Here is a 17,304-nt window from a genome sequence, read left to right as displayed (position 1 = left end):
GGTTAAAATGAGCTAAAACGTTTTATTTCGAATCAGTTCAACACTAAACAGCATCAGCCTGTGCCAGGATGGTGCCTCATGGGCCTTGCAGTTCAGTTCAGGTGTTTCATGTTCCCAGTCTCTCCCATAGGCTGGGTGCCTCAACTGGACTACATTTCCCAGGATGCACAGTGGTCTCTCCTCTGACTGAGCCACATGGTGCATCATGGGAGTCTCATGACCATGGTACTTCACTATCTAGTGCAGTTGCTATGCTTGGGTGAAGCTTGTAGCCAGGTCTCTCAGGGAGCCAGATGACTTACAGCTTTGAAGAAAAAGAGCCAATACAAATAATACAGGCTGAACTTTTCTAGTCCAGCACTCTCTGGCCTGGCAACATCCGTGGTCCGGCATGATTTTAGTGAGCCAGATGTCCACTTATCGTGGGTGTGGCCAAGTTTCCCGCGGTCCCATTCAGTTTGTTTACAGCCATCAGTCCTGGCTCAGTGTTCCGTGCTGTGATTTAACTCCATTTACCCCTAATTGTCTTCTAAGTGCCAGGAAATAGTGGAAGTGTTGGTCATGCTGCTAGACAACATTGGCCTCCAGTGATTCGGCAAATTCTCTAGTTTGGCACCCGTCAGGTGCCAGACTAGAGAGGTTCAACCTGTAATAATGCTGTTGTTCCAATGTGACATGTGCCCTTTGGGGTTTGATAATTGCTGACATAGGAAAGATAGCCAAGGAGAACAGAATGTATGACTACGTGCCCATCTCTGGAATCTGATAGCGTACAAGCCACTTGAACGTCTCGCTCACGGTTACCATGATACTGTGATTGTTACCTGGTGTCTCTCTCTGTGTTCCTGGTGCCTTTCGTAGATTGGAGAAGTGAGCTGATGGAGGGATAGATTAGACCCTGCCTACAGACCTCAGGTTCATAAAGCAATATTTTCTGTCTGATTTGGCACCTTTGATTCATTGTTAGCACCGATAAGCGCAGGATAACAGGGCGCTTTTGTAGCAGAGCCGCTACCGCAATTCATGCACACCTGCAGCAAACATCCATTCACAACATCAGGGGGGAAAAAAGGGGGCCAAGGGGAAAGTACTCTGAGAAATGGAATCAATTACAGCAAACCAGCTGCAAGGTGAAACAGACTAACCATGCCGTTTAAAATCTGGGCAGCAATTGCAAAGTGGAGAGGTTGTCGGCCACCTTTCAGGGGAGTTACCTCCTTGCTGTTCGAAGGCTGAGGCCCAGATAATCCAATTTCACATCCTGCCTTTAGAGTGTTATTAGATCTTCCTGGAATTGATGAATGCTGGCTCTCTGGAAGGGGAGACAGAGTGAAATAGCCAGAGGCGGACGCCTCTTGTCTTTTGTTCCAGGGCAGGTGAGCCTTTAGCAGTGGTTGTAATTAAAACTCTCCTCCTTGAAGGCACCGCCTTGTATCGGCGACCCAGGGGCTACACTGTGTGTTTAAAAAGAGATATTGAATTCAATCAGGAGTGCTGCAGGAAACGGAGGTGTGCTATAGCGTAAGCTACCAGTTCCTTCTCCATCCCTTTGTTGAATTAATTTCAGCAGGCTATCCGGACTTGTCTGTAACACCGTGCAGAAACTATTCAGGAGGAACGCTTCATCCACCACTGAAAAGCAGCCACCTCTGGGATGGAATATAACAGCTGCTTCACAGCATAAAACAATGCTACCCCACAGTGTAGGGTGGGAAATCGAACAGGAACAAAGTAAAAAGCTGTAGTTGGATTTAGGAAGGCAGAATGAAATGATTGAAATTGGAATTTGACCAGGGCACTGGAATTATTATTCCAGAACACACAAAAAGTACCAGAGGGATCTTTTACAAGCACATGTAGTTGGAAACTGGTTACAAGCTGTGTCTTAAGCCAGAGTTCCTTGCAAGCTGAATGGTTGGATGGCTCTCCAGAAGAGATTCAGGTGCGGTTCAGCTGATTAGCAGAGTGCCCACAGCTGGCAGCATGTGTTTCTACGTGTGGTGCGCATTGCGCATGCCTCGGTGCACAGAACAAAATTTATTCTGCACATGGACGGAAAAATTAGCAGGACCATTGACCACACTGCCCCATTGCTTCATACACAGGCATTGAGTTGAGTAGATACCCTCTACTGACATACCGATACCCCTTCCTGCAGCACCCTGGAGGAACTCACCAGACAGCACCAGTGCTAACCCATGGGGAACCCTTAGAAGGAATATCTCCCCCCTCCAGTGAAGCAGGCAAGTTCTTATACTAAAAAGTGACTGAGGGGATCTCCCACTTGAGCTGCTGAGGGCCCCAAGCAATTGGTTCATTTGCTTTTGTCCCTAACACCAACTCCGTGGCCAGGCCTGGCCCTGCTTTGACTTTGGATGTAGCGCAATGTTGGGGCCAGAGTCAAGCGTGACCACTCCTGTGGCCCACTGGCTTATCTGCCACAGTAGGACTGCCACCCTGTGTGACATCACAGACCCTTCTAGCCCAACGACATGTTCCTATGCTGTTGGGCTGTGTCTAGACTGGCAAGTGTTGCCGCAAAAGCAACTGCTTTTCCGGAAAAACTTGCCAGCTGTCTACACTGGCCGCTTGAATTTCCGCAAGAGCACTGACGATCTCATGTAAGAAATCAGTGCTTCTTGCGGAAATACTGTGCTGCTCCCGTTCGGGCAAAAGTCCTTTTGCGCAAAACGGCCAATGTAAACAGCTCAGATTTGTTTTGCACAAAAAAGCCCCAATCGCAAAAATGGCGATTGGGGATTTTTTGCACAAAAGCACGTCTAGATTGGCATGGACGCTTTTCCACAAAAAGCGCTTTTGCGGAAAAGCATCTGTGCCAATCTAGACGCTCTGTTCAGAAAATGCTTTTAACGGAAAACTTTTCCGTTAAAGGCATTTGCGGAAAATCATGCCAGTCTAGACGTAGCCTTGGGGACAACTTTTGCAATGCACAGGGCCGGTTCCCGATAGGTCAGGTTTAGCTGTCAGATCCAAACCGAAGCCTGGAATCCCAACCCTGTGCAATATGGGGAAAGTTTGGCTGCAGCTCCATAGTCGCTTCTGGCTCCTTTCTCTCTTGCACATCAGATCCACCTTCAACAGCTGGATGCTTCTAGCCTTCGAGGCCATTCCGCTGCAGAGCCCGCTCAGAGCTATGCCTCTTGGGAGCCGCCTTAGCTTTCGCATCACGTCGGAGGCTGATTTTGCCCTGTGCCAGTCTGGCCTGGAAGCACAAGGCCGAAGGTCAAATGCTTCTCTTTTCTGAGCAGAGCCAGCTATACCTTTCCAGCTGTGCATGCCAGAAGGAATTTTTGCACTTATTAAGAAATGGTTTGGTGTATCATTCTGGCGAATGCAGCTCTCAAATTCCACACACACACACACACACCCCTCTACCTTCCCAGGTAGAGTCAAGCTCCTTCAAACACCCAGGCTGGCCTGGGGACTAGATCCAAAAGACTCTATAAAACTGACTTCTGTACCTGGCCCCCATAAACAATCCCTGTGCCCTCTGTTGTCTGGCAGGGTCTGCTGCCTGGACCCCAGCCACAAACAGGTTAAGTGCTCCTTGGCAGGGGCAGAAGAGAGGGAAGGCTTTTTTTTTTGCACGCGCTTTGAGTGCAACACGGGTGCTCGGGGTGTTGTGGCGGTCAATAGAAACATCATTTCTGCCGGTGGCACATGCATGCTGGGCGGGGGAGCATGGGGGGGGTGGAGGGAGCGATGCCGAGGAACCGTTCCTGCACAAGATGTCGTTTGAAAGGTTGACTACGAGCTAGCTGCCGACATGCTGGAACTGACCTGCATGTGACCATCTTCCCCAGAGGCTGGCGAACCCTTCTCAGAGGCTGCAGCAGCCTGGCCACGCAAGACAGGTGGAACAAAGCAATGCCTGGGGGGAGTGGAGGTGCTGTCCTCTTCTCCGAGGCTAATTTTGTCAGGAGCACAATGTGAAAGGTCCTTAGTCAAGATAAATCCCCCTGCCTAGAAAACGTGGAGTGGGAACTCCCACCACAAGCAAGAAACCACTGAGCATGTCATTTCTTTCTGCTCATTCCCTCTGGCGTTGGCCACTGTCGGCAGACAGGCACTGAGCTAGATGGACCTTTGGTCTGACCCAGCATGGCCGCTCTTCTGTTCTTATGTCACTGGGCAGTACCAAGCTAGCAGGGTGAGGTCACCTTGCCCAATGGTTCTGAACCTAGACTGACAGAGACAGGTTCTCTGGACTGGACTGACAGAGACAGGGACTGACAGAGACAGGTCCTGGACTGACAGAGACAGGGAGTCACAACCAGCCTGCCCTTCTGAGATGGCTAACTGGGATCTAGCTCGGTGGGCATGGGGTCCTTGTATGGGGTAGAGCCCTGTGTGGATACAAAATTGGCCTCTTCATCTGTAACTCTAGACTACGTTTGTCTTTCGAAAGAAGATATTCAAATTTGGCATGAATTTGCATATCTTCTTCCGATTGCTATTTCGAAAGGGTTTTTTTGCAGAAGCAAGCCATCTAGACATGGTTCATTCAAAAAAAAACCTATTTAGGCGAACGCTGTAAACCTCATTTTTTGAGGAAGAAGGGTTCCTTCGAAAAAGGGGAGTTTTTTTTTTTAAAGAACGGCATCTAGTCGGCTTGCTTTTTCGAAAAAAAACCTCTTTCGAAAAAGCAATCGGAAGAAGAGATGCAAATTCGTACTGAATTTGTATATCGTCTTTTGAAAGAAAAACGTAGTCTAGACGTGCCTCTAGTCTGGGTCGCTGTCCCATGCAGTGGCACTTAGACAACGTACAGCGAGAGATAAGAGCAAGGGAGCTCTACAGCCTAAATTGTGAGCCAGCTGGCTTTGTAGCTCAAGCAGTCAAGGCTCCTATGCTAGGTCCCAAGTTCAAATCTGTCCACTGGTGGTTACACATCCACCTCTGCAAAAATGATTTGTTGATTTGCACAGGGTTGCCAAGAGCCATAAATATGCATGGTTGTAAATCTGAAATTTGGGGCTGTGAATTTGCAGGCCCCTCTCCTGCTTGCAGGGCATGGCACTCTGTCCCCTCTAGCTAGAGCGTGAAAAACCTGCTACAGCCTTGGCTGAGAGCTGCACCTTTTAGCTCAGGCCGTAGCAGCTTGTGCATTTAGCCACAGAGATCCCAGGTTTGAGCCCTGCTGCCAATGCCCGGGTGTGGCTCAAAGCACGGCATGGCCACACTGGGCTTCAGCGGTGATTGAAAGGGGCCCGGGGTCCAGCCGCTGCTGCTGTAGTGATGGCTGGAAGCCCTGGGCCCCTTTCAATCACCAGTCCCAGGACAACTGCCCCCTTTTCCCCACCCTCCCATCGACGGGCCTGCTTGCTTGGTGTGGCACTCTGACCCCTCTAGCGGTAACAAGGCCCCTAGAGATCATTGGCTAAGAGAGCTGTGTCATTTAGCTCCAAAGTTTGGTCCTGGCTGTGGAAGACCATGGGGGTCGGCCCTGCATGGAAACCATGGGGAACCACCGATCTAGTCGTTAGTGGAGGACTCCGGCCTGCTGGGGTCTGCTGCCTGCTTTGTCGCTGACTCTCGTTAGTCTCGTCACTTGAACCTCTCTGCCCCTCGGTTCCACCCCACTTTTCAAAAGCTGCTGTCTGTGGTGGGCACAGTAGGAGGGGCAGAGAGCTTTTGAACACCTGAGGCGTGCAACCTCCCAATGTATGCACAAAACTCCCATCCAAGTCAACGACCGAAACACCTGTGAGGCTCTGATCCTGGCCCTTAGGCCGTGTCCAGACTCAGGGGTTTTTTCAGGAAAAGTAGCCTTTTCCCGAAAAAACTTCCCCTGCATCCAGACTCAAGCCGCATTCTTTCGAAATTATTTCGAAAGAACGCAGCTTTTCTTTCGATGGCGGTAAACCTCGTTTCACGAGGAAGAACGCCTTCCTTCAAAAGTTCCTCTTTCGAAAGAAGGCGTTCTTCAATGTAAAGAGGCCGTCTTCGAAAGAGAGCATCCAGACTCGCTGGGTGCTCTCTTTCGAAAAAGCGGATTTCTCTTTCGAAAGATCCGCCTGCAGTCTAGACTCGATCTTTCCAAAAATGCTCTTTCGAAAGATGCTTTCGAAAGAGCCTCTTTCGAAAGAAGCCTGCAGTCTAGACATAGCCTTAGTTGGGAACCTAACCCGGAGCTAAGCCCTCTGGAGAACCTAGCCCAAACTGGAGGGGCTGAGTACTTCGCAATCTGGTCCTGATCGCTTCTGAAAACCTTTCCCTCAATTCCACAGGGCATGGAACATGACTTGTTATTTGGAGAGGCCTGGCACATACTAAGTAGGCTAATAAGAATAATATTTGTAAAACACAGTGAGATCCGTGCAGGCATAGGGGAGCAAGATAGACGCCAAACACGGCTTTCCCTTCTTCCCCGCAGCAGGCAAGTCTGAAGTCAGCTGCCTTGCTTGTAAAGCAGAAGAGAGAAGCACAAGCTGTATATACGCACACGCTTTTTTTGTATGTGAGTGTCAAGATCAGAGTGTCAGGTATAAAACGCTGCCAGAGCCTGGTAGGCAAAAATTGACAAGGGAATCCAGTGTTATCTGGAACTGTTCTCTCCAGAGAGGCTGAAAATCTTTGATAGGTTCACTCCAGGGGGAAACAACTTTGGTGGATAAGAGGCGTTGATGTGTGTGAAGCAAAAGGAAACCCATGTGCATTCCACAGCAGCAGCAGAGTTTGAAACTGACGTGCTCCCTCTCTTCCCCCTCCTTTTTTTACTTTATTTTCTCTTCTTTCAAAATAGCCCTGGGTCTCCCAGCTCCCAGGAATGTTAAAATGAACCACGTCACACCAGTGCTTCCCAGCATGTGTGAGCGGGGGCAGCACAAAGTGGGAAGATGGGGAGGGAGGGAGGAATGCCAATGGGAAGCCGTAACATTTCTCTGTAGACACAGCCTATGCCAGAGAGAGAGAGAGAGAGAGAGAGAGAGAGTGTGTGTGGACACTGCTTATGCCAGAGAGTGGAGTGGGCATGTGTGTGGGGGAGGGAAAGAGGGGGGAAGGAGTGCCCCAGTGGAGCAGAGAAAAACACTTTCATGAATTCTTGCAGTTTGCTAAGTTGACACGAGAGCATGTGTGTGTGTGTGTGTGTGTGTGCTCGCGTGCGCACACACGCATGTGTGTAGTCCCCCAGTGGAGCAGAGAAAAGCACTTCCATTAATTCTCCCAGTTTGCTAAATTGACATGAGTGTGTGTGTGTGTGTGTGTGTGTGTGTGTGTGTGTGTGTGTAATCCCCCAGTGGAACAGAGAAAAACTCTTCCGTGAATTCTCCCAGTTTGCTAACCTGACATGTGTGTGTGTGTGTGTGTGTGTGTGTAATCCCCCAGTGGAACAGAGAAAAACACTTCCATGAATTCTCCCAGTTTGCTAACCTGACATGAGTGTGTGTGTGTGTGTGTGTGTGTGTAGTCCCCCAATGGAGCAGAGAAAAGCACCTCCATGAATTCTCCCCGTTTGGAGGTGAGGGATGGAAAAATGTGACCAATAAGCTGAATCCTCCTGGTTGTCTTCTGCTGATTAAACAGCCCAGCACAGGCACAGTCAGGGCAGATGCGTCTACACAGCAGCATTAGTTTGGAATAATGTCCATTATTCCAAAATAGCTATGTGAGTGTCTACACAGCTAGCCTGTCATTTTGAAATAATTTTGAGATAACGGGCAGCTTATTTCGGCGTTTGTAAACCTCATCCCACGAGGAATAACACCTCTTCTGAAATGGCTATTTCGGAATCACAGGAGTGTGGACACACCACTGCTGCTATTTTGAAATAGCGCCTCCCCCTGGCCTTTCAAAGTAATTACCCCCAGTGCTTCCTGGGGCTGGGAAGATAGCGCCTCCACATTAGGGGAGCCTGCCTCAGGCTCTTTTCCAGGCTTCCTTGTCCTGTAGATGCGCTATTTCGATATAAGCTATTTTGGAGTATTTCTTCCAGAATAGCTTATTCTGAAATAATCGTGCCATGTAGACGTAGCCTGGGTTACTTGTGTAACTCAAGGATCTCCCTTTCCCTCCGTTCCTGCATACACAGGGACCGATGGTTGGCTGCCTGGGCAGACACAGCACAACCCAACTTCCGGCTCCCAACACAACTCAGAGCAGCACCAGGCACTGATCTGCAGCCTCCTTGCAGCTGGCTGTGCCGAAGCCCACAGTCCCTGTAAGGCCCACACTGTAGGCACGCTCCCTTTCATGCCTCACAATCAGGCACACAACCTGTGCTGGGCCTGTCAGGGCTGGGGCAGTGCAGGGCTGCGTATATAACCCCCTGTAGAGGGTGTGTTCCAGGTCCTCGCTGTGCTAACCCCCAGAGGCTCTGAGTTGCTACAGCCCCCAACCCCAGGAGGGCTGGCTCTTTAGCTGGAGCAGTAGCAAAGCCTGTGTTTAGCTTTGAAGGTCCCTACTTCGGACCCTGGAGTAACACCCCAGGAGGGGGCTGTCATGCCTATAGCAGCCCTCCACTGTTTAGAGGAAATTCTTACATGACCAGTTGCAGCTTTTTACGCCTCCTCTGTCCACTGCAGGGAAAGGGTCAGGAGTCAGGACTGGGGCCATTTTGGGTCCCGAGCTCCATCCTTACCTCAGGACGAACTCCGTTGCAAACGGCAGCATCACACCAGAAGGTCACAGGATTGAAGTGGGAGCTAATCAGGTAGCAGCCATTCCACTCAGCACCCCGTGAAGCCTCGCCCAGGACCGGTGCCCTGGCTTGCCAATGGGCGGGAGTCCACCTGAGCCGGTGAAGTTTGTCTGCATGCCTGCCTCTCTGTCCCAAAGCTGCTGCCTCTGCGCAGATAGAGCAGTCCGGCCTGACACACCAATGTTCGTCTGAAATCGGCCCAGGGCCAGCAGCACACATGAGCACCAACAGCCACCACAAAGTGATGTCACGGCAAGCGGGTGGATGTGGTTCCTTCTGGAGCAAGGCTGATCTTCACATGGGATGTGTGAGTCGTTTATTCGTACCTCCCGGTGCCAGGCTGTTGCCGTCCGTCATGCAGTTTTAAGCTTAAAGACATCTGGTTAAAGTTCTGAGCCAGTGCAAACAAATGAGATGTTAATGCCTGGCTACAGCAACCACCAGCGAGACAAGAGGCTGTGTTCAATTCCAAATCAATGACATATGGATGCCAGTTTCTGCCCCAATATATTCTGCTGGAGTGAACACCACTCCAACACTGAGGTCTGTCTCTTTGCCTCCGTTCTCCGAAGTTCTTGCTAGCTTGGGGATCAAGACTCTACAAGAAGTGTTCTTTTTTAAAGTGACGGGCTGGTGTGTGAGACTACGGTCTAGCTCAGTGTTTCTCAACCAGTGGTACGAGTTCCCTTAGGGGTAGTCGAGAGAAGTCTGGGGGGTACGTCAACACTACTGAAATTTGGAGAAAACTGAATTTTTGTTTTAAGTTTTACAGTGCTTTATTATTTTTGTACTTATTACACCCAAAAATTTCATCGACTATGAGTAAGTTGTTTAAAAATGTTGCAACGGTAGAAAGAAATGTTGTGTCTGAAAACTGTAGGTACTGGGGGTACTTATAATTGTTTGGGGTTTTTTTGGAAAAGGGGTACTTATAAAAAAAGGTTGAGAAACACTGGTCTAACTTGACTCTTAAGTACAACTGGCTTCATAGGGGGTGGATGATTGTCAGCACAAACGGAAAGGGATCGACTGTCCAGACAATTGTTCAGATGGCCGCTGTCTCAAACTCCATGCATGAAAGCCAGAGCATTCATTGCTGGGCTGAGTGACCCTTTGCTACACTGTAGATCATTACCTACTTCAGTTCTATGATTCTATGAATATTCCCCTAACTCTGCTCCACTACGGGAAGTGCACGTAGTGGGAAAGGGTTTCGCAGAAGAGGACTCCAGGGTGGAATGGGGGAGACAAGAGGAGAAAGAAGTCTGCCTCTGAATCTGAATGAGAGATTCCGGTTTCATTGGGTTCCTGGTCTGGATGAAGATCAGAGCCAGCTCTTTTGCTTTGTGAACATGGTCACAGTCATTGGTTTAAATTGCAATTAATAAACATGCCATGTAATTCCTTGTCCATGCGTCCTCTTCTGGTGGGAGCTCACTGCAGCCTGTGGTCCTAGCAGTAAAGCATTGCTCCCAGGCTACGTCTACACTACGAGTTTTCTCGGCAACAAATATGCTAATGAAGGACTCATTTGCATGAGTCATGATCTCATTTGCATATTTTCTGCCGATCCGTTTTTTTCACTAGGGTTTTTGTGCAAAAAGAGCCTGTAAACCTCATTTTTTGAGGAATAAGGGCTCTTGCACAAAAGGGTTTTTTTCTGAAAAATGGCCCTGGCTACCCAGGGCTTTTTATCACAAAAATCTCTTCCGCAAAAAGGATCGGAAGAGGCTATGCAAATGAGAGCACAAGTTATGTAAATGAGTACTCTATTTGCATATCTTCTGCTGAAGAAAACTTGCATTGTACACCTCATACCACTTGCCTCAGTTTCCCCATTTGCAATAACTTTCTGCTTCAGGGGGTTGTTTGAAGGCTCCATTAGCTAATGGTCAGAAAGTGCTTTGAAGAGGGTGAAAAACAGAGAAGGCTGTTGAATTTTAGTTAGGCTTTAAAAAAAGTTTCATTTTATTGCTCTTAGCTCCTACTCCACTCAAACACCAGAGAAACATTTGGGAGAAAAACAGGTTTTGTTAAAGATGCACTAGGAAGACGCACAAACGTGCAAACACCTCCATTGTTTTTTCTTCTGCAGGTCACCTTTAATGACAGAGAAGCTACTGTCTCTCTCACTACCTTTTTCTGCTAGGCTTCGTCTTCACTGCCAGTTCTTCCGGCAGAAAATATGCTAATGAGATTGTGACTTATGCTAGTGAGTCCCTCATTAGCATATTTTCTGCCAGAAGAACTGGCAGTGAAGACATTGCCCTAGGGGCATAGCTCATTCACTCGGCTGCCCACTCTGCTCCTTTCACTCTGTTTCTTAGCGCGTGCGAGCAGCATCGCTGAACGCCTCGAAGAGGCACAGCAGTGTTTTCACGCTTTCTTGAGCTCTGTGCATTGTGCTCTAATCACCGTCACCTCTGTTTGGAGATGCCGGACGCCTGAGATACCTGCGTGGGGGCTGAGTACTCAGCCATCAGCAAATCCCATTTTCCAGACATGGCAAAACTTGTGTGATATGCGGCAGTTTCGTTCTCGGAGCGCCATGCCTTCGTGATGTTGTAAGTCACGCTGCCTTCATATGCCGGAGAGCGGCACTTGGACAGTGTCCCATCGGCGGGAGCCAGTTACTAGAACTATGTCTACACTAGGAGTTTTCTCTGCAAAAATATGCTAATGAGGGACTCATTTGCATGAGTTGTGATCTCATTTGAATATTTTCTGCCGATCCATTTCTGTGCAGAAACAAGCAGTGTGGACACTTTCTTTTTGCTCAAAAACCCCTTTTCCCACCAGATCTTTGTGCCCCAAAAAGGAGGTTTACCCATCTGGTGGGAAAAGGGTATTTTGCACAAAATGAAAACGTCCACACTGCTTGTTTATGCACAAAAACCCCTAGGCAAAAACGGATCAGCAGAAAATATGCAAATGAGATTGCGATTCATGCAAATGAATCCCTCATTAGCATATTTTGCCGTGAAAACGCATAGTGTAGACGTAGCCCAGGAGGCCCCATGGGGAGGTGTAGGTCAGGACTTTGCTTGGCCAAAGGGCAGCACTCCTGTCGCAGCACAGCATCGCGTTGGTCGAAGTTTCTCAACAGGCCGCCCAGATGGATTCATTTGATTTCACAGCTGTGAATAGGTCAAAAGGCGACGCGCGATGCCAAGGATCCCGTGTGCGTGGCCAATTTGCCATGCCGTCCGTGACTTATGTGCTGGCTGCATGGATCGATGGGTTTATCGTTAAAGCTCGCTCCCTCCTCCTGAGCCAAGCCGCGGCAGAAATGACGAACCCTTCAACATACTGTGTTGATCTATCCCCACGCTGACCCATCCCCAACTGGGTCCCTCTCTGCTCCTTGTGTACGTGCATCTGCCGTCTCCTTATGCCGCACTCCGGCAGTGACTTTGCTTCATCCCCATGGCTGGAGTCCTTGCCGACAGCAGCACCATTCCAAAGGGCTTCTTGATTTGCTAGGACTGGGAATCCCCGGAAAGATGGGGAGCAGAATTCTAACCAGCAGGTTATGGGTGACTCCTGGAGGGGGGAAATTCTACTGCAAAGGGTCCTCTCCATTAACATGGAAGCCAGAAAACCCTTCCTTCCCTGGGCAACTAAGCCCTGTGACAGTGCGTTTAGTAAGAACGAATATGGATCATGATTCCTTCTGGTAGGGGACGATCATTTAAGGAGCAGCAGCCCTGTGCACTGCGCTGTACAATAATAGGTATTTCTGTAACACGGTCCTCCTCAAAGCTCACCACAAACACTAACAGAAGTGAGCCTGCTGCCAACACCTCAGTGAAGAAAGTGTGTGCACCTATCCACACGCACATGCGTGCACACACCTGCAGCAAATGGGGGAACTGACATACACAGAGGTTGCAATTTGTTCACGCTCTTACAGCAAGTCTCGGGCAGGAGATGACCCTAATTCTCTTGCCTCCAACACCGCAGGACTTTCATCGGTACATGAAGCAGGAGGGAAAATTCAGTCTCAGCCCCCAAAGAATTTACATTCTAGTTAGAGTCATAGGACTAGCCTCAGGGAAGGCCCAAGTTCAAGTCCCTTCTCTGCCACAGACGTCCTGCATGATCTTGGGCAAGTCACTTTGCCTCTATGTGTTTTGATTCCCCATCTGTGGAATGGGGATAACACCACTGTCCTGCCTTACAGGGGTGTGTTTGGGTACCTACATTAAAGTTATCGGGACACTCAGATACAATGGGAATCTTAAACAGAGGGGTGTGTTTATACAGCACCCTGCACAATCGTGTCTCCAGGGGCACTAATCTTAATAAGAGGTACAGGTTGAACCTCTCTGGTCCAGCAACATCCGTGGCCCAGCAGGACCATGGGTGTTTCTGGACCGGAGAGCCCCTGGACCATAGAGCCCGGAGACCTGGTGCCTTGGGGAAGCGGAGTCCTGGCAGCTCTGGGGCTGACCGAGGAGCTGGGAGCCCAGCGTCCCAGGGACAGGGGAGCCTGGCGATTCACTGACAGATCCCAGGAGAGTCTGGAGTCTGTCAGCAGAGGATCCAACCTCTCTTGGTTCAGCAAGCTCCCTCCTTTGTGACTCTTTAGGTCCTGAGGGTGCCGGACTAGGGAGGTCCAACCTTGTATGTATGCCAGCGCTCACAAGACAATATCCTGATACTACACAAGAGTGATCTCCCCGGGCACCGAGTTATTTATTCAGGGATCCCAGCTGGACAGAGTCACTTATCATTCACCTCTATGATTAAATCTATGTGCACAGGGCCTCCGCTCCACATGCTTTTTGTGTCTGGGGAATCTGCCATACCCAGGGCAACCTGGGGTCCATGATGTTGTGCCGGGGGGTGTTGTGGCATTCTTGGTTTATTTGTCAATGAAAAGTGAGAGGTTTGGGGTGGCACAATTGGCCACGTGCCAGGCAATGCCATGTCACTCCTTCCATGGGACTGGACTCCCTGCAGCGGGGGCCAGCTTCAGACCCCACGATGTCGCCACTTGGCCCTATTGTCTCCACAGGTGCGTCTCTATCGTCCATCGGCCCTCAAAGGAGACGGCACAGTTCAGCCGCGCTGGCTAGCGCAGCTCAGAAGAGGCCCAGCAGGAGACAAGCAGGCCAGGGCGGAGACACCTACGAGAGCACATTGGATCTCAGAATTTGCACCAGCAGGGAGAGTGGTGGGTCGGAAGCGAGTCACCTTGGCCAGGAGGGCCCTAGAACTGGAATTACAGCAGGGTGGTGCATTGCAGGATTTGAGTGGTGTAGGGAGCCAGCCCTAGGGAAGGGGGGTCCTACACCCCACAGGCAGGGGCTGTCCAGGCCAGCGGGTGCAACGCTTCCCTGCGGCAGAGGGGCTGCTCCAGCTGGCCTGGACCGTCCCCTCACATACTCTCCTTTAATCAGTTAATTGGTTAACCAATATGTTTAACCAGTTAACAATTAAATGGGAACATACATCCCTGATTTCCCCCACTGTTACTCCCATGAACAACCTGGCCCTGTGTCTTCTGGGACGTCCAGAACGTCGGCAGGTCAGAATGTTGGCAACCAGGTCAGAACGTTGGCAGGTCAGAACGTTGGCAACCAGGTCAGAACGTTGGCAACCAGGTCAGAACGTTGGCAGGTCAGAACATTGGCAACAAGGTCGGAACACTGGCAACCAGGTCAGAATGTTGGCAACCAGAGAAAGGCGGGAGCTGAAAGGGGATCTGAGAGACTTCTCAGGGGAGGGCCAATTCAGAGGGCGTAAGCAGGGGGTAGAAAGCCTCTGAAGGGCACAGAGACCAAGAGAGACAGCCCTGAATGACCAGGCAGCAAGAACACAGCCCCTGAGTTCCTCTTGCCACCCCTCCTGCCCCGGCTCCCACCCAATACATGTTCCTTTGCCCTCCAAGTCCGCCTTTCCACAGCACTGTGGATGCAGCCAGTGCAAACCCCCTCCCCTACCATTGTGTTAGTACCAGGCCTAGTGGCTGTCGTGACAGCTCTGCAAAAAGGAGGACCTCTTTCTGAGCCACTGTCTGTGGCATCTTGGCCTGAATGAGGCCACGACCAAAATGGCCTGGAGTTACGCCGCACGTTAGTCGTTGCATAAAATAGATTCACGATGTTAGAGGACTGGAGAATTGTTCCAGTGCTTAAATTATGCAGAAATGCGGGACGAGGGCATGAGTGGAGCAATTGAGTTTTATTCAAGGCCCCAGAAATCAAGCCAAGGAGAGCTAAGGCTCCCTGAGCAACCGTAACTCTGACCTCACCTATGAAGTCATCATGGTAGGACCTAGGTGTTGGGATATGTAAAATGAATAGGGGTCTGGGCTAGTGGTAAGGATTTCGGCCACATCAGGCATTACCCGAGAACAGGCTCTTTCCCTTTGTTTTTGCAGCTTAGGAAAATAGATAAGCATGAAGCTGCTCTGCTTTGTTGTGTCTTTTGCTTATCCTCTTTGGCGCTGTATAAAATATCTTCAGGGTGATATTTCTTGTAATCTCTGTAACCTGCTGATTTAGAAAGTTTGTAGTGTAGAAAGTGTTGATTCAATTAGAAATTCTGTAAATAGTCATTAGGGGCAGGTACAATTGTATTCAGTATGGCTGTGTCTAGACTGGCCATCATCTGATTTTGCGGAAAAACTTGCCAGCTGACTACACTGGCCGCTTGAATTTCCGGGAAAGCACTGACGATCTCATGTAAAATCATCAGTGCTTTTCTGGAAATACTATGCTGCTCCCGTTCGGTCAAAAGTCTTTTTCTGAAAGACTTTTGCGCAAAAGGGCCAGTGTAGACAGCACAGTACTGTTTTCTGCTAAAAAGACCTGATCGCGAAAATGGCGATCGGGGCTTTTTTGCAGAAAACCGCATCTAGATTGGCCATGGACGCTTTTCCGCAAAAAGTACTTTTGCGGAAAAGCGTCCTGCCAATCTAGACGTGCTTTTCTGAAAATGCTTTTAACGGAAAACTTTTCCGTTAAAAGCATTTCCGTAAAATCATGCCAGTGTAGACATAGCCTATTTGTTTATTAATATTCATTTTATGGGAGTTAACATTAGTAAATACAGTTTTAGGAAAAGTCATGATAGACGTGAGAATTAACATACTAAAATAGATAAAAGGTTGTGATTGGCACCAGGTTGCAGCCACTGGGATGTTGTGTTGAATGTCCGAGATCAAGGTGCGTGGGCAATAACACAGTTCTGTTTACCCCAACCGTTCCTGGGTCATTTTTTTCTTTTCTAACACTAGGGTTTTTCATTACGTGACCATGTAACAATGAACCTTAACTTTGCATTTTCTAGCACTGGGGGGCTTTAATCACAACCTTAATGTTGCATTGGAAGAGTTCTCCCCCGCCTCTCCCCAATGACATTATCATGCAGAGGAGTGAAAAGGAAAATAAGAAACAAGGGGAAACATGGTTATTTCCAGGCTCAGCTCTGCCATTAAAGACCCTTTCACACCACGCATTCTTAAATGGAGGCTACACAATGTCAAACCGCTTTCGGCTGCCAGAGCAACATAGGGTGACCTTCCCAACATTAGAATCAGGGCCGCTGTGTTTTTAAAAAGGGAGCAGAAATAAACCCATCAAAGGATCCTTCTTAGTTCTGTGTTGGTGCAGCACCTGACACAATGGTGCTCCGGTGAGATGCATCAAAAGAACATCAACAGTGTGACACTGTTGCAAAAAAAAGCAAACATGATTCTGGGATGCATTCACAGGAGTGCTGTGAGCAAGACACGAGAGGTCATTCTTCTGGTCTACTCTGCACTGATTATGCCTCAGGGTATGTCTACAATTCAGAGAGGGGTTTCTTTGTGTCCACACTGCAATTGTGTTCTTTTGGGGAAATATCGAAAAAACAGAGGGGGTTTTCCGACATTGGTAAACCTCTTTCTACGAGGAAGAAGCCTTTTTGCTCTTTCAGAAAAAGGCGTGTGTGGACGGGGAAGAGGTAGTTCATAGAATCATAGAATCATAGGACTGGAAGGGACCTCAAGAGGTCATCGAGTCCAGCCCCCCGCCCTCAAGGCAGGACCAAGCTCCGTCTACACCATTCCTGACAGATGTCTATCTAACCTGTTCTTAAATATCTCCAGAGAGGGAGATTCCACCACCTCCCTTGGCAATTTATTCCAATATTTGACCACCCTGACAGTTAGGAATTTTTTCCTAATGTCCAATCTAAACCTCCCCTGCTGCACTTTAAGCCCATTACTCCTTGTCCTGTCCTCAGAAACCAAGAGGAACAAATTTTCTCCTTCCTCCTTGTGACACCCTTTTAGATATTTGAAAACCGCTATCATGTCCCCCCTTAATCTTCTTTTTTCCAAACTAAACAAGCCCAGTTCATGAAGCCTGGCTTCATGAGTTCTTTCAAAAGAAGAGGAAAGAGGAAAAATCACAGGTGCCCTGGTGGCCATTCCATCCATAGTAATCACAGGTTCCATGCGAGATAGCGTCCATTCAGGATGCTATCTGTGGAAAAAGCAGATCGCTTTTTGGATGTGCTTTTGCTGTGTAAATGCTCTCTTTCGGAAGAAGTTTTTTTGGCAGATCTCTTCCGGAAAAGCTTCTTCCGAAAGAAGCCTGCAGTCTAGATATAGCCTCAGTTCGAATATTGTGTCCAGTTCTGGGCAC

Source organism: Pelodiscus sinensis, chromosome 1, assembly GCF_049634645.1.
Source record: "Pelodiscus sinensis isolate JC-2024 chromosome 1, ASM4963464v1, whole genome shotgun sequence".
In the NCBI taxonomy this organism is placed as follows: domain Eukaryota; kingdom Metazoa; phylum Chordata; order Testudines; family Trionychidae; genus Pelodiscus; species Pelodiscus sinensis.
This window is presented reverse-complemented; position numbering follows the sequence as displayed.